The 16,789-nt window shown below is 32.9% G+C and overlaps 1 protein-coding gene across 1 annotated transcript in view; it reads right to left on the bottom strand.

The window, feature by feature from the left end:
• The window catches only part of LOC105320441 (dipeptidyl peptidase 2), a 329,741-nt gene that overhangs the window by 103,805 nt on the left and 209,147 nt on the right, over positions 1 to 16,789 (bottom strand). The gene's annotated exons all lie outside the window — the stretch shown is intronic.

Here is a 16,789-nt window from a genome sequence, read left to right as displayed (position 1 = left end):
ATGTACTAAAACGTGTTAAGGAATGAAAATCGACCATAATGTGTCTATTTATACCATGTAAGGTTTGTCAACAATATGTAAACAGATCTGTTGATTTTTATTTTTATTTTGAACTATATGTGCACTGTGCAGTTATCAATACATACCTAAAAAGTCAAACGTATTCGTGTTGTTTTTTCACAAGACAATTGATAAATGTTTGGAAGAATCAATAAGGAACAGAATTTTAATTTCAGGACAATAACGATTTCTTTTTTCGCCAGTAATCACTAATGCAACGATCTCTCAATAACTGTTAAAATTTCCTTTAGTTATTACATTTTTTGTCGGTATTTATTTTCATATGGGTCGAAAGGTAGAAACAAGTCCTAATATTTCTCGCCAAATACCTCTGAATTGTTTAGTGAAAGAAATATACATTATGTAAAGGATATTTGAGTACACGCTTTTTTTAAACGTTGAAATAGCATTTAATGATTTCCAAGTACTTTCCGAAATTTTTTACTTCGTTCCATCAAGCAAACAGACAGACGAATATAAAAAGAGAAAGCGGTCAATATTTAATTTTATTTCTTATTATAGACAATTACAATATCATTGTTAAAATGTCCCAAATAATATTCCAAAATAGATGATGCAGAAAAAAGAAATTAAAAAAGGTCGAAGTAAGAGCAATCATAATTATTAGTGATAACTGTAAAATCGACCTTTATTTATATATATATATATATATATATATATATATATATATATATATATATATATATATATATATATATATATATATATATATATATATATATACACACAAGACTCCCTGTAAAAATGAGTATTTGGTATATATCTTAAAGTGGCGCAAATATCAACCAGTTGTTATATGTTGTAAAAATTTATCTATTGAGTGGATGTAAATACCAAGTTTCAAATGTGCAAAAAATTATCTTAATGTATTTTGTGTATCTACACCTATCAAGTAATTTCCAAATTAAACTGTCATATTGCAGAGTTCAAATATATATGTACACCCACCCACTTACTATTTTAATGTTCACCCCTGTCTACTATTTTGAAAGGATATAGAAGAAATGAAATATCCTTTCAGTAAAAAGTATGAAATTAATGTAAATTTGTTAAGTATACAAATTGTTCTGAAAATAAAAAAAGATTTTAGATGTTGAAATTTAGTGAGTATTGGATTTGTTTCTATTATCACTCTATCTCTGACGTATTTTGAATTGGTTACAGGGCATCTCTTCTGATTCCAGACAGATTATTGGATTGAATATTATCTGTATCTCCTTTCAACGAGGATGCTTTCAAAAACTTAAGGGCCATTCAGGTTAAGTTGTTCTATAGTAGGATTCTTTGTTTACTTCCGAGCAGTGTTAAAATTTACCCAACGAGCAATTTTAGATGTAGTGATTACTCATTATTTTAAAATACAAATAGTAGAAAGAAAGTTGCGTTATGTTACACTGATGCGCAAAAAGATAGAACATCAGCATTGAAATTTAAAGAGAAACATTTATCACTTAAAGAGACGTATTTTTAACAATTTATTTGAAAACCTTTTCAAGATTAAAAAAATCCATCTTTTTGTGATTTGGACAAAATAAGGTTTCAGAAGATCTGGTCCAAAAGTACCTTTAACTGGCAATGCCGAGGACATTATCAAAAATAATCTGAAGAAAACATCAGACGATGGTTAAGACATGTAGGCACCACTCAGAGTGTTGATGGTCTTCATCTATCAAGCTATCTAAACATATGTTCTCTAACCACTGATCAGAAATTCAAGCATTCTTGTAATATGATGGAAAGAAGAAAAAAGATGAATTGAGCTTTAACATACAAGTCACAGCGCCAACACAGCGCCAAATATTTTTGTCAAATATCCTTTTTACATAATTTATTTCAGACAACAATAATACATGTAATATGCATTCAGAAAGTAATCAAAATCCATATTGTTATTGTTAAAGGAAAGATTTGTCAGAAGTAAAACTTGCGTACCGGTAGTTTGAACTGGTGTAAAGTGTAACGTCACCAAAATCATTAATGTTACCGCAGTATGTCACAGGTTATACCATTTCTTTAAGGGTTCATTACAATTTTAGCCGAATCGTATATATATATATATATATATATATATATATATATATATATATATATATATATATATATATATATATATATATATATATATAAAGCACAGGGAAATTCACTTTTGTTGGAGCTCCACCTCCGCCCCGACCGAGGCTTGAACTCACGACCTCTGGAGACCATTCTCCTAGCAGTGAGCGGCCACCGCGCTACCCACTCGTCCATCTAGGCAAAACTATATATATATATATATATATATATATATATATATATATATATATATATATATATATATATATATATATATACTCGAGAATCAGGGTCAATGTCGACGCTCGATATACATAGCATCAATGTCGACACTTAGGAAAATTGAGTTTATAAGCGATTTCTAGTTGTAATTTGACAAGGATGGACTTTGATAAAATTGTTTTGCCGTAATTAATACATATCTCATCGTTTTATAAAATAAAATCTAAGAAAACAAGAGATCTCAGAATCGTGTCGACTTTCGCAATATATACGCGTCGACATTATGTTTTTCTGCAGAATGTCAACACGAAAAAATGTATATGTGCTTGAAAGGGGAATTACTGTTCACGTCTTATTTCGTGTTTTGAAAAGAAAAATAGTTTTAACATACATGGAGATTTTATTTATCGAAACGCTACACATATTCAGTGTTTTCTTTTTATGTCGTCAACTGCATTTAGTTTTTGAGCGGAATTTGCAAATCTTTCAATAAATCGATGTATTATCTCAGTTTTTCTAAAAATAGACAAAGAGTTGTCCCACATGACAGTGATGCGGAAAGTCCCGTCTACTTTCGTTTTTCAACTTACTCGCGTATATTTACATTATGAATTCTTTATTTCTCGCGGCATTTCTTGTTTCTAGATTGTAATTTTCGTTTGAAAGATAAAAAGAAATAGTTTTATAATTGTATCCACCGGTGTATACTAATTCTTGAACTCTTTTTTAGGGAAAATACATACATACTGCGAAAGTCGACTCGATTCTTACATCTCATGTTTTCGTAAAGTTTATTAAATAAAACATTTAGATATGTTTTGGATAAGGCATATAAACATCATCTAAGTCATTTCTTATTAAATTACAACGGGAAAACGCTTATAAATTCAATTCCCCTACGTGTCGACATTAATGCTATGTATATCGAATGTCGACATTTTATATATATACTCTCCCCCCTAAAACCAATTTTCCCGGAAATGTTACCCTTTTTGGAGAAAATAAGATTTAAAAAAATAGCGTTTGTTTATATCTATATATACACCTGTTCCTCGCTCTGGAAAGAATAAGTACAAGCCAAATATTTATAATAATATATTGTCACATTAAATGCATGTATATACTATTTCAAAACTTATATTATTAGGGTGTTTTCTCTTGTTATTCACACCATATGAAAAAGTACAAGCCTAATGTTCTTATCCATTAAATCACACACAATGTTTAAAATAAATTCTTTAATTTACCACACCTAAAATATTCCAAGCCCCATTTTAATAAAACCCTTTTCCCGAGAATTCTTCTCTTTGTTGAGAATATAAGGTTGTTGGAATAAACAGCGTGCGTCCCCAACCCCCTTCCGGTAAGAGTACTTCTCTGGTCGCGTCTTATTCTTTTTGAGAGCGTCTTCATGTATATTTACATGTTTTGTTATGTCTTAATTATAAGTTAATATACATATGGATGCAGATATATCATGACATGACATTCAACACATCTTATATACCTTCGACGCCTTGTGCAAAAAATTGCGATTACGAATTAAGTTGCAAAAATTTAAGACTGTTCACTTTCGGGAAAAGATATCAAAATTAAGTAACTTTAACTTTCATCTAGGGGAAATAATCTGAACTACAAGGCATCATACAAATATTTAGGGATGATTTTTCAACGAAAATACGTGATTTTAAAGTGATTTGAAAGTGAGTGCCCTGGGATCCGTCTTCTAAAAAATCAACGCAAATAAATTGGTTCGATTCCGAACCTTCGAAAATTTATTTAATAATTTTGTTATATCCGTCCTTTATCAGCATTGGGGTAGGGGATACAAGAAGCATCATTGTATTGAAATTGTACAAAATCGAGCCCTCCGATATTTTCTTGGTGTTCATCGGATTACTCCGTTGCTAGGTAAAGCGGGTGGTAAGTTCGAAAATCCACCACGAAATGAACATTTTGCGTCTGTTGAATCGACTAGTATATATGGAAAATGAACGCATTACCAAGTTGGCACGGTGCGCAAAACAATTCTTCTCACTGGAGCTCTCAAGTTAAAAATATCCTGGAATCTCTAAACATGGGAAGTACTTATACCAATTTTATACCTTGTAATTTGAACTATGCAGAGGAAAATTAACGTAATAACTTCGAAACCGAATGTTTCAAAAATATTCAAGATGTGCCAAAACTTCGAACATATATCCTATTTAAATCAAGCTATTCCGTTGAAGAATATACGTTACGCTAGATCTTGCTAAACTCATCAGATCCTTGGCAATGTTTAGATGTGGTGTACTTCCTCTAATGATTGAAACAGGTCGCAATACAGAGGAGAACCGGTACAGGAAAGAATATGTAACTTGTGTGACTTAAATGAAATTGAAAATGAAAAATTTTCTTAGTGATATTGTCCATTCAAAATATTACCAATTATAGTACTCTGTTCACTAATCTAATATGTAAATATCTCCGCCGAATTGCTCATTTTATCTATTAATTATACAACAGAAACATTTGACAAAGCCAACTAACTCCTAAAACATGCAAATTTTATTCACCCTGTAACAGTTTTAAAGCGACTTATAGGTCCATTGGCCGGGTGTATTGACATTATATCTGTAAAATGAATTTTGTAATTAATTATATACATGTACATATATCACTATGATAAACTATTGACTTAATTGCTATATATTCTGCTTTGTAACGACTCACAGGATGATTTGTTTATTGGGTTGTATATGATTTATACCCATTCCCCCTGTTCTCTCCAATTTATAAGTCTCAAATCAGTGTATGACTCCTTTGTTTTTTTAACATAAATGATTTTCAAATTACATGTTGAGTATATAACACTTTTGATTTGCAATTTTGACAAAATTAATGTAACGTTATAAATTCTATGTAACATTGGCATTTTTTTTATTATAATCTAAAACTATTACGTTATATATCAATATTTTATACTATTCGACTTTTCCCATCAGTTATTTTGATTTATCATTAATTAAATGGGGCCTATGTCCGAAAAGTCTTTATGTGAAAATTATGAAAGTTTGACAACTAGAGATTCTACCCTCACCATATATTGATCCGGAGTACTTTTTCAACGTTGAAAATTGAGACCAAAAGTCGTGATATTTATACCCGGGGTCATTTTTCAAAAGCTTGAAAATAGTTTTCTGAACTCTGATGACCTTAACACATTTAAGTTTGAGCTTGTTCAAAATTTTTTACTGGAACTTCAAATTGTTCAACACGGTTTAATGTACACTTATATCCTTTATGTCCCTATACATATACGGACGTGGCTGTGTTGTTTTAAACCCCTGTCACACCTGGCTGGCTGACAACGCACTAGAAACGCCGTGGGAGCACTGTACAAACGCTAATAAACACAGAGGAAACACCAAGAGAGCGCGATGATCGCAGCAACAGCTCTCGGGGGTCGCTGTGTGAACGCAGCAAAACAAAAAACAACTCGTTCAAACGCTGTGAGTGCGTAATGATAGTGCAATAAAGACGCAGTGAGATCCCAAAGGACTCCAAGAGGTCTCCGTGCAAGTGAGGAAGGTATATTGCTACATAAGTAAGGAAAAATGACTATAGAAAAAAAATTAAATTCACCGCGTTCATCATATAGTTTTTTGTTAGGTTATCATCAAGGGTTTGACTCTGTTAAACTAAATAGGGTACATGTATATTCAGCTTAACTTAACAATGATAGTGGTAGACTATTGGTTAGTAACTCTGAAAATTTTTAGAACAGACATTTATTGCTTCCGAGCCCGATGTTTATCACTCTATTTAAGTTAAATGGATGTATTACAAGTATAAGAGAACCTATTTTTCACCTTTTTTTTCCTAACTGTAGTTTTTACAATGGTGGTTGTGCACCACTAGTAGGTGCCATGAGAATTTCAGCCCACAGGGATAGTGCCTCCGATGTTTTCGAGCCAAATGTTCTTTTACATTTTTTAACATATATAAAAACACTGTTAAAGGTCGGGACCGCTTGATAAATTCACAACAGTAATGTCCACACGAAATATTTATGCACGTTGGTTTATTTCAATTTTAATTCCCTTTGTGTACTGTAGGGTCTGATTCTGCTTAACTAGTGAGGGTACATGTACTTTCAGCTGAACTTAACATTGGTAGTGCTAGTCTATTGGTAATTAACACTGAAAAGTACAGTCCCAAAAACCAGACATTCAATGTTTCAGAGCCCGATGTTTATAGTTATATTTATGTTTATGAGATGTATTACATGTATAGAAAGACCTAAATGTTTTAAAGAAGAAGTTGTATAAACACAATATATCGACAGTGTAAGACCAATTGCGGATGACTCTAACAATTTCAGCTCAAGCGTAAGGTGTTTCGATGTTTCAGAGCCCGATGTTTCAATTGTCTTTTTCCCTACACAAAGTTTTTACCATGGTAGCTGTCCACAACTAGTAGGTGCCTCCGATGTTTTTGAGTCAAGTCTTCTTTCATCTTTTAAGAAGTTGTATCAACACAATATGTTGACAATGTTAGAGCAGTTGTTAGGATAACCTAACAAAATCATCTCCTGGGTATTGTGTTTCGATGTTTCGGAGCCCGATGTTTTTATTGGGGTTTTTTTCATTTAGTATTATTTTTACAATAGTAACTCTCCACCACTAGTAAATGAGCACTTCAGCTAACGGGGTAAAAGCATCTGTTGTTTTCGAGTATAATGTCCTCTTATCTTTTTTTAACATATATATAAATAAGACTGTACAAGGTCGACACCGTTTGATAAACACAGCACTAATGTTGACAAGAAAGATATATACGTTGGTGTTTTTCATTTTAATTTCCTTGGTGTACAGTAGGGTCTAATTCCGTTAAACTAGAAATGGTGCATGTACTTTCAGCTTAACTAAACAGTGATTGTGCTACACTATAGGAAAGTAACACTGAAAAATTCGGTCCCTAAAGAACAGACATTCAATGTTTCCGAACCCAATGTTTATAATTCGATTTAGGTTAAATAGATGTATTACTGGAGGGCCTATATCTTTTAAAAAAGAAGTTGTATCAACATTATATGTTGACAGTGTCAGACCACTTGGGGGTGAACCTAACGATTTCATCTCCTGGGTATGGTGTTTTGATGTTTCGGAGCCCGATGTTTTTATTGTTTTTTTCCCTTGCTATAGTTTTTACAATGGTAGCTGTCCACCACTAGTAAACGAAAACTTCAGCCCACGGGGTAAAAGCCTCTGTTGTTTTGGAGTACAATGTCCTCTTAACTTTTTTAACATATATAAAAACAACATTGTACAACGTCGACACCACTTGATAAACACAGCACTAATGTTGACACGAAAAATATATACGTCGGTGTATTTCACTATTAATTCCCTTGGTGTACAGTAGGGTCTTATTCTGTTTAACTAAATGTGGTACATGTACTGTTAGGTTAACCTAACAGTGATAGTGTTAGACAATTGTTTACTAAAACTAAAAGTTTCAGTTTCAGTCCTCACAGAACGGCCATTCAATGTGTCCGAGCCCGATATTCATAATTGTATTTATGTTAAAGAGATGTGTTACAGGAGGGCCAATATTTTTGAAAAAAGAAATTGCATCAACATGATATGTCTACAGTGTCAGACCACTTGGGGCCGAACTGAATAATATCAGTTCCGGGGTAGGGTGTTTCGATGTGTAGTAGCCCGATGTTTTTATTGTTTTTTCCCTAATTATAATTTTTACAATAGTAGCTGTCCACCACTAATAAGTGGCATGAAAATTTCAGTCCACGAGGTTAAATCCACCGTTGTTTCCGAGTACAATGTTCTTTAACCTTATTTTAACATATATAAAACAATAAGGCACAAGGTCGACACCGCTTGATAAACACAGCACTAATGTCGACACAAAAGATATATACGTCGGTTTATTTCATTTTTAATTCCCTTGGTGCACAGTAGGGTCTGACACTGTTAAACTGTAAAAAGTACATGTATTTTCAACTAAACGTACCAGTGAGAGTGCTAGTCTTTTGGTTATAACACTAAACATTTAAGTCCAAAGAGAACATTTTACGGATAATGGTTCGATGTTTCCAAGCCTGATGTTTATAATTCGATTTAGCTTAGGTTGTCCATCCAAAACTAGATTGATAATAGATTGCAAGTTTGATCACTAAAATCTTAGTGTAATTTTAACGAGTTTATTAAATAATAAAGTCTCATCTTTGAAATCTTTCAAAAAATTTAATTTTGATAAATTTATCATATGTTGAAGTTAACATTGAAGTCTATGGGAAAAATGCATTTTTAAATATATTTCTTTAGTACAAGTAATTTTCTCACATTTCTCTTGGTAAAAAGTTGCAAAAGCTTTCTCCGTCTTCGAATATGCTAAAATAATTCATAGTTTACCATATTTTTTTCAGAAAATGATTTTTTTTAAATTTTCCTAAAGGGCAGACAACTCTTAAAAAGTTTTAAGTGCAAAACGTTTTTTTAATTAACTACATACATACACCCAAGTTTGGTTTATGTCAGTCTTATAATAGCTTCGAAATATGTATCTGATGTAGTATAGATCAATCAAAATTGTTAAATTCACCTTAGTTAAAGATGGACTACCTTAAATAGATGTATTAAAGGAGGGCCAATATCTTTTTAAAAAAGATTGTATCAACACAATATATTGACATGGTCAAACCACTTGCGGGTGAACCTAATAATTTCAGCACTGGAGTTGAGTGAATCGATGCTCCGGATCTCTATGGGTTTTTTGTGTGGGTTTTTTTCCCTAACAATAATTTTTACAATAGAAGGAGGCATGAAAACTTCAGCCAACGGGGTAAGAGCCTCCGTTGTTTCCAAGTACAATGTTCTCTAACTTTGTTTAACTTATACAAAAACAACACGGCAAAATGTCGACCGACACCACTTGATAAACACAGCACTAATGTCGACACTAAAGATAGTTTTTTTTTCATTTTTAATTCCCTTGGTGTACAGTAGGGTCTGATTCTGTTAAGCTATATATAGTATTTGTACTTTCAGCTGAACTTAACAGTGATAGTGCTAGACTTCTGGTTACAAACACTGAAAAATTCAGTCCCAAGAGAACAGACATTCATTCTTTTAGAAGCCCGATCTTCATAATTGTATTTATTTTATATAGATGTATTACAGGAGGGCCTATGTCTTTATAAAAAGAAGTTGTATCAACACAATATGTTGACAGTGTCATAATACTTGCGGATGAAACTAACAATATCATATTCAGGGGAGGGTATTTCGATGTTTCGGAACCTAATTCTTTAATTGCTTTTTTTTTCCCAAACCATAATTTTTACAATGGTAGCTGTCCAACACTAATATGTTCCATGAAAACTTCAGCCCACAGAGTAAGAGCCTCCATTGTTTCCGGGTTTTATGTTCTTTAACCTTTTTTAAACATATATGAAATTAACAATGTTAAAAGTCGACATCACTTGATAAACACATCACTAATGTCGACACAAAATATTTATATGTCGGTGTATTTTATTTTTAATTCCCTTGGTGTACAGTATGGTTTGATTCTGTTAAACTACATAGGGTATATGTACTTACAGCTTAACTTAACAGTGATAGTGCTAGACTTCTGGTTACAAACTCTAAAAAAAATCAGTACCAAGAGAACGGACATTCATTCTTTTCGAAGCCCGATTTTCATAATTGTATTTATGTTAAACAGATGTATTACAGGAAAGCTTATATTTTTAAAAAGTTGTATCAACACAATATGTTGACAGTGTCATACCAGTTCCGGATGAACCTAACAATATCTATTTTGAGGTATGGTGTTTTGATGTTTCAAAAACCCGATGGTTTTATTGGTTTTTTTCCTAACTATAATTTTTACAATGGTAGCTGTCCACCACTGGTAGTTGCCATAAAAACCCAAGCACACGAGATAAGAGCCTCCAATGTTTTAGAGTCAAATGTTCTTTTACCTTGTTTTAACATATATAAACACAACATTCTAAAATGTTGATGCCACTTGATAAACACAGCACTAATGTCGACACGAAATATATATATACATCGGTTTATTTCGTTTTTAATTGCCTTGGTGTACTGTAGAGTCTGATTCTGTTTAACTAGATAGGCTACATGTACTTTCAGGTACCTTAACAGTGATACGCAGCACTGTTAAGGCTTACTACGAAAATATCAGCGGATTTAAATGTTCATAAACCGATGCATCTATCACTACAAAATATTTATGTAAAGTTATTCTTTCATGATATAAATGTGATATAAAATAAAACATTATAGTAAATGCAACTGTGTATTACACTTAGAGAACCTTAGTCCATAGTGAAAGAGTCTCCGATGTTTTCGAGTCAGATGTTCATTTTGTAAAATGTCGACATCGCTTGATAAACACAGCCTTAATGTCGATACAAAAGATATGTACGTCGGTGAATTTCAATTTTAATTCCCTTGGAGTACAGTAGGATCTGATTCTGTTAAACTAAATATGATACATGTACTTTTAAGTTTACCTACCAGTGATAGTTTTAGACAATTGGTTACTAACACTGAAAATTTCTGTCCCCACAGAAGGGAAATTTAATGTTTTGGATCCCGATGTTCATATTTGTATTATTTTATGTAGATGAATTACAGGAGGGCCAATATCTCTTTAAAAAGAAGTTGTATCAACACAATATGTTGACACTGTCTTAATACTTGCGGGTGAAACAAACAATATCATCTTCAGGGGAGGGTGTTTCGATGTTTCGGAACCTAATTTTTTTTATTGTTTTTTCCCAAACCATAATTTTTACAATAGAAGCTGTCCAACACTAGTAGGTTCCATGAAATCTTCAGCCCACAGAGTAAGAGCCTCCATTGTTTCCGGAAACTATGTTTTTTAATGTTTTTTTTAAACATATATAAAATTAACAATGCTAAAAGTCGACACCACTTGATAAACACATCACTAATGTCGACACGAAAGATATATATGTCGGTGTATTTTATTTGTAATTCCCTTGGTGTACAGTATGGTTTGATTCTGTTAAACTACATAGGGTACTTGTACTTATGGCTTCACTTAAGAGTGATAGTGCTAGACTTCTGGTTACAAACTCTAAAAAATTCAGTACCAAGAGAACAACCATTCATTCTTTTCGAAGCCCGATCTTCATAATTGTATTTATGTTAAACAGATGTATTACAGTAAAGCTTATATTTTTTAAAGAAAAAGTTGTATCAACACAATATGTTTACAGTGTCATACCACTTCCGGATGAACCTAACAATATCTTTTCCGAGGTATGGTGTTTTGATGTTTCAAAACACGATGGTTCTATTGTTTTTTCCTAACTATAATTTTTACAATGGTAGCTGTCCACCACTGGTAGTTGCCATAAAAACCCAAGCACACGAGATAAGAGCCTCCGATCTTTTCGGGTCAAATGTTCTTTTACCTTGTTTTAACATATATAAACACAACATTCTAAAATGTTGATGCCACTTGATAACGACAGCACTAATGTCGACACGAAATATATATACACATCGGTTTATTTCATTTTTAATTGCCTTGGTGTACAGTAGAGTTTGATTCTGTTAAACTAGATAGGCTACATGTACTTTCAGTTACCTTAACAGTGATACGCAGCACTATTAAGGCTTACTTTGAAAATATCAGTGAATTTAAATGCTCATAAACCGATACATCTATCAATACAAAATATTAATGTAAAGTTATTCTCTCATGATATAAATGTGATATAAAATGAAACATTATAGTAAATGCAACTGTGTATTACATTTAGAGAACTTCAGCCCATAGTGAAAGAGTCTCCGATGTTTTCGAGTCAGATGTTCATTTTGTAAAATGTCGACATCGCTTGATAAACACAGCCTTAATGTCGAAACGAAAGATACCGGTATGTACATCGGTGAATTTCAATTTTAATTCCTTTGGAGTACAGTAGGATCTGATTCTGTTAAACTAAATATGATACATTTACTTTTAAGTTTACCTACCAGTGATAGTTTTAGACAATTGGTTACTAACACTGAAAATTTCAGTCCCAACAGAAGGGAAATTTAATGTTTCGGAGCCCGATGTTCATAATTGTATTTATTTTATATAGATGTATTACAGGAGGGCCATTATCTTTTTAAAAAGAAGTTTATTAACACAATATGTTGACACTGTCTTAATACTTGCGGGTGAAACAACCAATATCATATTCAGGGGAGGGTGTTTCGATGTTTCGGAACCTAATTTTGTTATTGTTTTTTCCCAAACCATAATTTTTATAATGGAAGCTTTCCAACACTAGTAGGTTCCATGAAAACTTCAGCCCTCAGAGTTAGAGCCTCCTTTGTTTCCGGGTTATACGTTCTTTAACTTTTTTTAAACATATATAAAATTAACAATGTTAAAAGTCGACACCACTTGATAAACACATCAGTAATGTCGACACGAAAGATATATATGTCGGTGTATTTTATTTTTTTAATTCCCTTGGTGTAAAGTATGGTTTGATTCTGTTAAACTACATAGGATACATGTACTTACAGCTTCACGTAACAGTGATAGTGCTAGACTTCTGGTTACAAACACTAAAAAAATTCAGTACCAAGAGAACGGACATTCATTCTTTTCGAAGCCCGATCTTCATAATTGTATTTATGTTAAATGGATGTATTACAGGAAAGCTTACATTTTTTTTAAAAAGAAGTTGTATCAACACAATATGTTGACAGTGTCATACCAGTTCCGGATGAACATAACAATATCTTTTCTGAGGTATGGTGTTTTGATGTTTCAAAAACCGATGGTTTTATTGTTTTTTTCCTAACTTTAATTTTTACAATGGTAGCTGTCCACCACTGGTAGTTGCCATAAAAACCCAAGCACACGAGATAAGAGCTTCCAATGTTTTAGAGTCAAATGTTCTTTTACCTTATTTTAACATATATAAACACAACATTGTAAAATGTTGATGCCACTTGATAAACACAGTACTAATGTCGACACGAAATATATATACACATCGGTTTATTTCATTTTTAATTGCCTTGGTGTACAGTAGAGTTTGATTCTGTAAAACTAGATAGGCTACATGTACTTCCAGGTACCTTAACAGTGATACGCAGCACTGTTAAGGCTTACTACGAAAATATCAGCGGATTTAAACGTTTATACGCCGATGCATCTATCATTACAAAATATTTATGTAAAGTTATTCTTTCGTGACATAAATGTGATATAAAATAAAACAGTATAGTAAATGCAACTGTGTTTTACACTTAGAGAACTTCAGCACACAGTGAAAGAGTCTCCGATGTTTTCGAGTCAGATGTTCATTTGGTAAAATGTCAACACCGCTTGATAAACACAGCACTAATGTCGATACGAAAGATATGTACGTCGGTGAATTTCAATTTTAATTCCCCTGGAGTACAGTAGGATCTGATTCTGTTAAACTAAATATGATACATGTACTTTTAAGTTTACCTACCAGTGATAGTTTTAGACAATTGGTTACTAACACTGAAAATTTCAGTCCCCACAGGAGGGAAAATTAATGTTTCGGAGCCCGATGTTCATAATCGTATTCATTTTATATAGATGCATTACAGGACGGCAGGTGAAACTAACAATATCATCTTCAGGGGAGGGTGTTTCGATGTTTCGGAACCTAATTTTTTTTATTGTTTTTTCCCAAACCATAATTTTTATAATGGAAGCTGTCCAACACTAGTAGGTTCCATGAAAACTTCAGCCCACAGAGTAAGAGCCTCCATTGTTTCCGGATACTATGTTTTTAACGTTTTTTTTAAACATATATAAAATTAACAATGCTAAAAGTCGACACCACTTGATAAACACATCACTAATGTCTACAGGAAAGATATATATGTCGGTGTATTTTATTTTTAATTCCCTTAGTGTACAGTATGGTTTGATTCTGTTAAACTACATAGGGTACATGTACTTACGGCTTCACTTAACAGTGATAGTGCTAGACTTCTGGTTACAAACCCTAAAAAATTCAGTACCAAGAGAACGGACATTCATTCTTTTCGAAGCCCGATCTTCATAATTGTAGGAAATTTAATGTTTTGGAGCCCGATGTTCATAATTGTATTTATTTTATATAGATGCATTACAGGAGGGCGGGTGAAACTAACAATTTCATCTTCAGGGAAGGGCGTTTCGATGTTTCGGAACCTTATTTTTTTTATTTTTTTTCCCAAACCGTAAGTTTTACAATGGTAGCTGTCCAAAACTAATAGGTGCCATAAAATCTTCAGCGCACGGAGTAAGAGTCTCCGTTGTTTTCGAGTACATTGTTCTTTAACCCTTTTTTAACAGACATAAAAATAACACTGTAAAAGGTCGACACCGCTTGATAAACACAGCACTAATGTCGACACGAAAGATATATACGTCGGTGAATTTAATTTTTAATTGCCTCGGTGTACTTAAAGGTCTCATTCTGTTAAACTAGATAGGGAATATTTACTTTCAGGTTCACTTAATAGAGAAAGTGGTAGGTTATATGTTAATAACATTAAAAACTTCACTCCCCATAGAACGGACATTCAATGTTTTCGAGCCAGATGTTTATAATTCAATATAGGTTAAATAGATATATTACATGGATGTTTTGATGCCTGACGTTTTAATTGGTTTTTTCCCTAACTATAATTTTTACAATGGTAGCTGTCCATCACTAGTAGGTGTGATGAGAACATCTGCCCACGAGGTAAGAGGCTTTCTTGTTTCGGAGTACAATGGTTTCTTACCTTTTTATAACATATATAAAAAAACCAATGTAAAAAGTTGACATCTCTTGATAAACACAGCACTAATGTCGACGAGAAAGGTAAATACGATGGAGTATTTCATTTTTAATTTCCTTGGTGTACAGTTGGGTCTGATTCTGTTAAACTTAATATGGCACATGTACTTTTAAATTAACTTAACAGTGATAGTGTAAGACCATAGGTTACTAACACTGAAAATTTCAGTCCAACAGACTAGACATTCAATGTTTTTCGAGCCCGATGTTCATAATCGTATTTATGTTAGATAAATGTATTACAGGAGGGCCTATATCTTTTAAAAAAGAAGTTGTATCAACACAATATGTTGACAGTGCCAGACCACTTGCGGGTGAAACTAACAATTTCATCTCATGGGTATGTTGTATCGATGTTTTGGAGCCTGATGTTTTACCGTCTTTTTCTTAACTATAATTTTTACAATAGTAGCTGTCCACAACGCGTAAATTGAAACTTCAGCCAACGGAGTAAAAGTCTGCTTTGTTTTCGAGTACAATGCTCTCTGATCTTTTTTTAACATGTATAAATTTAACAATGTAAAAGGTCGACACCGCTTGATAAACACAACATTAATGTCGACACAAAAGATATATACGTCGGTGGATTTCATTTTTAATTCCTTTTGGTGCACAGTAGGGTCTGATTCTCATAAAATAGATTGGCTACATGTACTTTCAGGTTAACCTTATAGTGATAGTGTTTGGCTATATGTTAATAACACTGAAAATTTCTGTCCCCATAGAAAGGACATTTAAAGTTTTCGAGCCAGATGTTTATAATTCAATATAGGTTAAATAGATGTATTACAGGAGGGCCTATATCTTTTAAAAAAGAAGTTGTATCAACACAATATGTTGACAGTATCAGACCACTTGCGGGTGAAACAAACAATATGTCTCTTGGGTAGGGTGTTTCGATGATTTGAAGCCCGAAGTTTTAATTGGTTTTTCCCTAACTATAATTTTTACAATGGTAGCTGTCCACCACTAGTACGTGTAATGGAAATATCTCCCCACGAGGTAAGAGGCTTTCTTGTTTCGGAGTTCAATGGTTTCTTACCTTTTTATAACATATATAAAAATAACAATGTAAAAGGTTGACACCTCTTGATAAACACAGCACTAATATCGACACGAAAGGTATATACGTCGGTTTATTCCATTTTTATTTCCCTTGGTGTACAGTATGGTCTGATTCTGTTAAACTAAATATGGTACATGTCCTTTTCGGTTATCTTAACAGTGATAATGTTAGAAAATAGGTTACTAACACTAAAAACTTCAGTCCCCACCGAACGGACATTCAATGTTTTCGAGCCCGATTTTCATAATTGTATTTATGTTATATTTGTGAATTACAGGAGGGTCTATGTCTTCTAAAAAAAGCATTGTATCAGCAAAATATGTTGACAGTGTCAGACCACTTGCGGGTGAATCTAATAATTTCAGCTCCGGGGTAGGCTGTTTCGATGTTTTGGAGCCCGATGTTTTCATGTTTTTTTCTAAAACCGTAAGTTTTACAATAGTATCTGTCCACAACTAATAGGTGCCATAAAAACTTCAGCCTACGGAATA

The sequence above is a fragment of the Magallana gigas genome, chromosome 2 (genome assembly GCF_963853765.1).
Source record: "Magallana gigas chromosome 2, xbMagGiga1.1, whole genome shotgun sequence".
Classification (NCBI taxonomy): domain Eukaryota; kingdom Metazoa; phylum Mollusca; class Bivalvia; order Ostreida; family Ostreidae; genus Magallana; species Magallana gigas.
The sequence above is the reverse complement of the archived record's forward strand: the minus strand, read 5'-3'. Positions and strand labels throughout refer to the sequence as shown.